Raw genomic sequence first — 8121 nt, 5'->3', positions numbered from 1 at the left:
TGTATATAGGAAGCAATGTGCAGGCTCATACTATATATAGGAGGTAAACACTGCATTCAGGATGCTATATGTGGGTGATCATACTGTATATAGGAGGCTATATGCGGCCTCATACTGTATATAGGAAGCGAAGTACAGGCTCATACTGTATATAGGAGGCTATATGCGGCCTCATACTGTATATAGGAGGCTATATGCAGCATCATACTGTATACAGGAGGCTATATGTGGGTGCTCATACTGTATATAGAAGGCTATATGTGGCCTCATACTGTATATAGGAAGCTATGTGCAGGCTCATACTGTATATAGAAGGCTATATGGGGACTCACACTGTATATAGGAGGCAAATACTGTATTCAGGAGGCTATATGTGGGCTCATACTGTTTATAGGAAGCGATGTGCAGGCTCATACTGTTTATAGGAAGCGATTTGCAGGCTCATACTGTACATAGGAGGCTATGTGGATGCTCATACTGTTTATAGGAAGCAATGCGCAGGCTCATACTGTACAAAGGAGGCTATATGTGGGTGCTCATACTGTATATAGGAGGCTATATGCGGCCTCATACTGTATAGAGGAAATGATGTACAGGCTCATACTGTTTATAGGAGGCTATGTGCAGGCTCATACTGTATATAGGAAGCAATGTGCAGGCTCATGCTGTATATAGGAGGCAAAAACTGTATTCAGGAGGCTATATGTGGGTGCTCATACTGTATATAGGAGGCTATATGCGGCCTCATACTGTATATAGGAAGCGATGTGCAGGCTCATACCGTACATAGGAGGCTATATGTGGCCTCATACTGTATATAGGAAGCGATGTGCAGCCTCATACTGTATATAGGAGGCTATGTGGGCTCATATTGTATATAGGAAGTAATGTGCAGGCTCATACTGTATATAGGAGACTATATGCGGCCTCATACTGTATATAGAAGGCTATATGCGGCCTCATACTGTATACAGGAGGCTATGTGGGCTCATACTGTATATAGGAGGCAATATGCAGCCTCATACTGTATATAGGAAGCGATGTACAGGCTCATACTGTATATAGTATAAAGTGCAAATATATCCCAAATACTGGAAAAAATTCTTCAAAGGCTCAACTCACTGGAAATATAATAGCAAAAAAAATATCATAAATAGAATCATAGAATCGTAGAGTTGGAAGGGACCTCCTGGGCCATCTGGTCCAACCCCCTGCTCAAAGCAGGATTCGCTAAATCATCCCAGTCAGATGTCTGTCCAGCCTCTGTTTGAAGACTTCCATTGAAGGAGAACTCACCACTTCTCGTGGCAGCCTGTTCCACTCATTGATCACTCTAACTGTCAAAAAGTTTTTTCTAATATCTAATCTGTGTCTCCTCCCATTCAGTTTCATCCCATTGCTTCTAGTCTTTCCTTGTGCAAATGAGAATAAAGTTGATCCTTCTACAATGTGACAGCCCTTTAGATATTTGTAGACAGCTATTAAGTCTCCTCTCAGTCTTCTCTTTTGCAAACTAAACATTCCCAAATCCTGCAACCTTTCCTCATAAGACAGGGTTTGCAGACCGGTCACCATTCTGGTCGCTCTTTTCTGAACTTGCTCCAGTTTGTTGATGTCTTTTTTAAAATGTGGTGCCCAAAACTGGACACAATATTCCAGATGAGGTCTGACCAAAGAGGAGTAGAGGGAAATAATGACTTCACGTGATCTAGACTGTATGCTTCTGTTAATACATCCTAGAATTGCATTTGCCTTTTTTGCTGCTGCATCACACTGTTGACTCATATTCAGTCTGTGATCTATTAGTATACCCAAGTCTTTTTCACATGTGCTGTCACTTAGCCCTATTCCTCCCATTCTATATATGCTTTTTCCATTTTTATTGCCCAGATGTAGTACTTTGCATTTCTCCCTGTTAAAAACCATTCTGTTAGTTGCTGCCCACTTCTCCAGTTTATTTAAATCTTTTTGAATCCTCTCTCTCTCTTCTCTAGTATTAGCTATCCCTCCTAGCTTTGTGTCATCAGCAAATTTAATCAGTTTACCCTCAATTCCTTCATCTAAATCGTTGATAAAGATGTTGAACAATACAGGGCCCAGGACAGAGCCCTGTGGTACCCCACTTGAGACATTCTTCCAACTGGATGTGCAGCCATTTACGACCACTCTTTGGGTCCGATCACTAAGCCAGTTATGAATCCACCTAACAGTTGCCTTGTCCATTCCATACTTAATCATTTTTTCAATAAGGATTGTATGAGAGACTTTGTCAAATGCTTTGCTGAAGTCAAGATATACTATATCTACAGCATTTCCTTGATCCACCCAATCAGTGATACCGTCATAGAAGGAAATTAAGTTAGTCTGACATGACTTATTAGTTACAAACCCATGCTGACTCTGTTTAATCACTTCATTCTTATCCAGGTATTGACATACATGTTGTTTAATAATTTGTTCAAAGATCTTTCCTGGTATAGAAGTCAGACTCACCGGCCTATAGTTACCTGGGTCCACCTTCTTCCCCTTTTTGAAGATAGGAACAACATTTGCTCTTCTCCAGTCTTCTGGCACTTCTCCTGTTCTCCAAGAATTTTCAAAGATTATAGAGAGGGGTTCAAAAATTTCTTCTGCTATCTCCTTCAGTACTCTGGGGTGTAATTCATCTGGACCTGGAGACTTGAATTCATTTAGGCTAGCTAAGTGTTTCCTCACTATCTTTCTGTTTATAGATATCCTGGATTCTTCTATTCCCTTAATAGGACAGTGAATAACAGTTGATGTTACATTTCCTTTCTGAGAGAAAACAGATGCAAAATAGGAATTTAAAAGTTCAGCCTTCTCAACATCCTGTCTTACCATTTCATCATTTTCATCCTGTAAAAATCCTATAGCATCTTTGACTTTTCTTTTACTTTTGACATATCCCCAAAATCCTTTATTATTGCTTTTGACATCTCTTGCAAGCCTCAATTCATTTTCAGCTTTAGCTAATCTGATTTGTGCCCTGCAGGTTCTGCAGACAGCATTATATTCTTCTTTAGATATGCCTCCCTCTTTCCATTTTATAAACATTTTTTTTTCTTCCTTTTTAGCATGTGCTTAAGTTCTGTGTTCATCCATCCTGGTTTCCTTAACTGCTTCCTATTCTTCCCTCTTTTCGGAATTGTTAACAACTGTGCTTTGAGAATTTCATTTTTCAAGATTTCCCATCCTTCCTGGACATTTTTGTCTTTAAGGATATCCAGCCATTGGATCCCTCCAATTCTCTTTCTGAATCCCTTAAAATCTGCCTTTCTGAAATCTAACCTTGACGTCTGAGTCTTCACAGGTCTTCCGCCTCTAGTTATCCAAAATTCTAAAATAGCATGGTCGCTACCTCCTAGGGTCCCAGCCACTTTTACCTCCTCAACCATTTCCTCCCTGTTTATAAGGATTAGATCCAAGGTAGCAGTTCCCCTTGTTTTCTCCCTTACCTTTTGGAAGATAAAGTTGTCAGCAAGAGAGGATAAGAATTTCCTTGACCTGTTAGTTTTGCCTGAGAGAGATTCCCAACAAATGTCTGGATAGTTGAAATCTCCCATGACAACTATGTCATATTTTTTGGAGAACTTGGCCATTTGATGCATAAAGAGTTCATCCATAGCTTCAGCTTGCACAGGCGGCCTGTAGTAAATGCCTACAATGGTGTCCTTTCCATTGTTCTGTCCTTGTATTCTTACCCAAACAGTTTCCACAGAACTCCCAGTCTCTGAAGCTTCAATCTCTGTGCAGATATACGCGTTTCTAACATACAATGCGACACCCCCTCCTCGTTTATCAAGTCTGTTTCTTGCAAATAAGTTGTATCCTTCTAGTCTTGTATTCCAATCATGTGTATTGTCCCACCAAGTTTCAGTGATTCCAATGACATCATATTTCTTTTCCTGTGTTAGTAGTTCCAATTCTCCTTGTTTGTTGCCCATGCTTTGTGCATTAGTATAGAAACATTTTAGTTTGTGATTGGTTTCTCTTTCTCCAATATTTTTATTAATTAGATTCTTTCGTCTTTGTTCTTCCTTTCCACTTCTAATAGCAGAGTTCTCAATAGCATTTGTCAGGTGTATGGCTTTTTCTGGTCTTTTGCTTCCCTTCCCATGTTGTTCTAGTTTAAAGCTCTCCTTACAAGTGTAGCAAGGCGACTTCCAAATACATGCTTACCAGTCTTCGTAAGGTGCACCCCATCTCTAGCAAGTAGTCCATCGTATAAGTAGTTCACTCCGTGATCCAGGAATCCAAATCGTTGCTGACGGCACCATCGACGTAGCCAGTTGTTCACCTGCAGAATCTTATTCCACCTCCTTGTTCCATGGCCATCCACTGGGAGGATGGAAGAGAAGACCACCTGCGCTCCCAGTTCTTTCACTTTCTTGCCTAAGTCTTCAAAGTCTCTGCAGATGGTTTCCAGGTCGTTTCTTGCAGTGTCATTTGTCCCCACATGTAGTAGCAGGAATGGGTAGTCATCTGTAGGTCTGAAGAGTCCTGATATCCTGTCAGACACATCTTTAATTTTTGCACCTGGAAGACAACACATTTCTCTTGAAGTTATATCCGGTCTGCAGATAGCGGCCTCAGTTCCTCTCAACAGGGAATCCCCCATGACCACCACTCTCCGTTTCTTCTTCACAACATTTTTCTTTCTCCATCCAGGAGGACTCTGAAGGCGTACAAGGTTGCTGCTTGTTGGCAAAGTCTTATCCTGATGTATTTCTTCATTGTTTTCCTGCGTGAGAGCCTGGTACTGGTTTCTGAGCAGTATGGGTGCTGACTGCCTCCTGATCCTCCTGCTTCTCTGGGTCACATGTCTCCATTCCTCTGTTTCTTCAGGTGCACTTCGAATTTCTTCTCTTTCTGTAACATGAAGAGATAATTCTGCTCTGTCCAAGAACTCTTCACCTTCCTTAATGATCTTCAACGTAGCTAACCTCTCTTCGAGATTTTGCAACTTTTCCTCCAACAGGGACACAAGCTTGCATTTGTGGCATGTGAAGTTTGGCTTTTCCACTGGTAAGTCTGTGAACATGTAGCAAGAAATGCAGCTCACCAAATGGCTCCTGGCCTCTTCCATCTTGAGATTTCTTAAAAACGATGAAAGATGAGCCCAAATTCGGTTTTTCCGATTTCCTCTTTTCAGCTGCAACGGCCAAAACCCAGTGATCGTTGAGCTCGCGGAGACTCTTCACTTATCCCAGAAGGCACTGGGAATATGCAAATGATCTCCTCAAGACTCTTCCCCTGGTTTTACGATTTCCTCTTTTCAGCTGCAACGGCCAAAACCCAGTGATCGTTGAGCTCGCGGAGACTCTTCACTTATCCCAGAAGGCACTGGGAATATGCAAATGATCTCCTCAAGACTCTTCCCCTGGTTTTTTAAATGAGCTATTAAGCATCACAAGAGATCAAAATTGGAGTTTTTCAAGCTAAATAATTTATTTAGAATAATTAACAGAGCATAAATGCTAAATGCAAGTTACAGCAGACATAAACACAATATAATTAAACCAGCACCTTATCATTTTCACTTTTAACAGCCAATCAGAGCGATTGTAGACATGTGGGGGTGAAGCCACCCCACCTGTGGAGAAGTACAAAGCCCCCTGTGTGTGTGGGTCGGGTGGGGTCACTGAAAGGTCAGTCACCCGACCCGCAGGAGGGCAATTAATTCATGACGCCACATAGGCATCACTGGTCAGATTGGCACAGCTTTTCATGATGCCTATGTGGAGTCATTGGTCGGGAAGGGGTTAAAGGAGCATACACGCCTTTGCACAGTGGGGGTATTAATATTTTCTATGGGACACTAATTTTTGGGGGAGGGAGTAATCATAGTAATGGCACAGTTTTTTAAAATATTGGGGTCAGTATCCTATGCCTCAGGTAAGCAGAGTGGGGAGTTTTTTTGTAGGTTGGGAATAAATGAGATCAGTAGAAATGTGAGATGTCAAATGTGTTTTTGTTGTAATCTGTGCAGATGAGTTGTGGCTGGAGAAGTGGTAATGGAGGTCTGGGCCTGATGAAAAAGACAGGAAAAGTGAGCGACCCAAATCAGAAAGATTGTCAGCTGTAAGGTTCTATATATAACTACTGTACTCACGTGTATGTTCTGTGGGACTAGTATCTACCAATATACGATAACAGTAAGATGGTAATATTGCTCTTTTTAGTAGACTATTTTTTTATTTAGTGGCCGCTAAATTTGTTTCAGTCTATGTAGTAGTAGGTGTATGGTGGTGTCATTGGTCTCTGTATAGTGTTTTGTTATGTAAAGGTAATGGTTATATTATATTATGTATTTGCTGAGTAGTGGTGATGGTGGTGGACATTGAGTAGTTTTATTGTTTTGGTCTTTTATAGTAGTAATTTTGATAATATTGGTCTTTGCATTGTATGTTTTTGGTTAGCAACAGTGGTATACTGTACTTATATATCTATAGATGCTCTTTAGATGATTATAGGGGGGTCAGATGGGTAGACATGCACTTTGAGGCATGGACCCCTGAACTTTTAGAACCCTAGCAATGCCCCTGCTGTAATGTGTGTTTACTTGTCAGTGTTTCTAGAGATATATGTATGTTTGTCAGTAAGCTCAGTTATGGTACCATATCTAAGCAGTAAGCTTGGTTCTGGTTCTGTATTGATGTAGTAATCTAGATTCTTGTACCATATGCATGCCGTAAGCTTGGTTCTGTTCCCATATCTGTGAAGTAGACATATTAAGCTTGGTTCTGCTCCCTTATCTCTGTAGTAAACTCGGTTCTGCTCCCTTATCTCTGTAGTAAGATCGGTTATGCTCCCATAGCACTGTAGTAAGCTCGGTTCTGCTCCCATGTCTCTCTCGTAAGGTTGGTTCTGCTCCCTTATCTACGTAGTAAGGCTCGTTTCACACTAGCGTTTGATTGCGCAGCGCATCATGCACACGCGCAATGTCCCCCTATCTTTAACATGGTGATCGCAGGGTCTTGCGAATGTACGCGCTCTTCAGCGTTTAGCGTGCGCTGCGCATTTTACAGGTGTGCGCCCAGACGCGACGTACGCTACATGTTGCATTTTTTTTTCCGGCGGCATCGTTAAAAAAATCGCGCTCGCACGTGTGCGCCCAAAAATAGCATTACAGTCTATGTGGTTGCTGATGAGCGCTTGGCACCGCGCACATCAGCGCCTTGAGCGCAAACGCGATTTGAGTAAACAATGTCTAGACACTTGTCTAGAACTCCCCCTAAACAAGCAACATTGTTTTGGAGGAGTGTACATAAAAGAATGTGTCTTCAGGGTCAGACAATTACTCTACATAATGCCTTGCAGAGACCAGACAAGCATTCTACAAGAGCCTTCTACCTGTGGATTCAAGCTTCAGGAGCCAAAATGTGAGTATTCTTAAAAATAATGTCTGTGTGTCCTGTACAATTTATTATGTACTAATGTATTTTTTGTTTTCTTTTCAGCATGTCTTCTTCCGGATCGGTCTATTCGCCATCTCGGCAAGAACTGGCCCAAGCTCATCGTGAGGTGAGAATCTTGCTGCCTTTTGATAAGTATAGCTGCCTCTAGAAATGTGTTTTAATTTTTTCTTTCTTTACAGACATCGGACACGGGAAGTGAAAATGGAGTGCGGGAGCGGTCTGTGCGGGAGCAGTCGGAGCGGTCTGAGCGGGAGCCGTCTGAGGATTCTGAGCGGGAGCAGCATAGTCAAGCCATGGCGAGGAGACGCAATGTGAGTATATATATATATTATTTTTTCTGTCTTTCTTTCTCTTGCTTCTTTTCTGTTTCTTTTTGTATCTTTTCCAAACTTCTAAACATTCTATATTTTTTTTTCTAGGTTCCACAGCGGGATGACGAAGAAGTCTACACAGACAACGAGCACCTCATCCGCCTCGTTGAGGAGCGCATCCCATTGTGGGACAGCCGTGACCAGCAGTACAAAGACACAGTGGTGACCCGGCAGCTCTGGAATGAGGTGGCCGCAGTGATGGATGGCTTGGACAGCGCCTCTGCAGCTTCAAAAAGGGTGTTCAGTAAGTATAAAGATGCTCTGTGATATAGCATTTATTTTTGGACCTGATGGTGCTTATGTGTTTTTTG

Source organism: Dendrobates tinctorius, unplaced genomic scaffold (genome assembly GCF_039654945.1).
Source record: "Dendrobates tinctorius isolate UK_male_01 unplaced genomic scaffold, ASM3965494v1 ptg000446l, whole genome shotgun sequence".
NCBI lineage: Eukaryota > Metazoa > Chordata > Amphibia > Anura > Dendrobatidae > Dendrobates > Dendrobates tinctorius.
The sequence above is the reverse complement of the archived record's forward strand: the minus strand, read 5'-3'. Positions refer to the sequence as shown.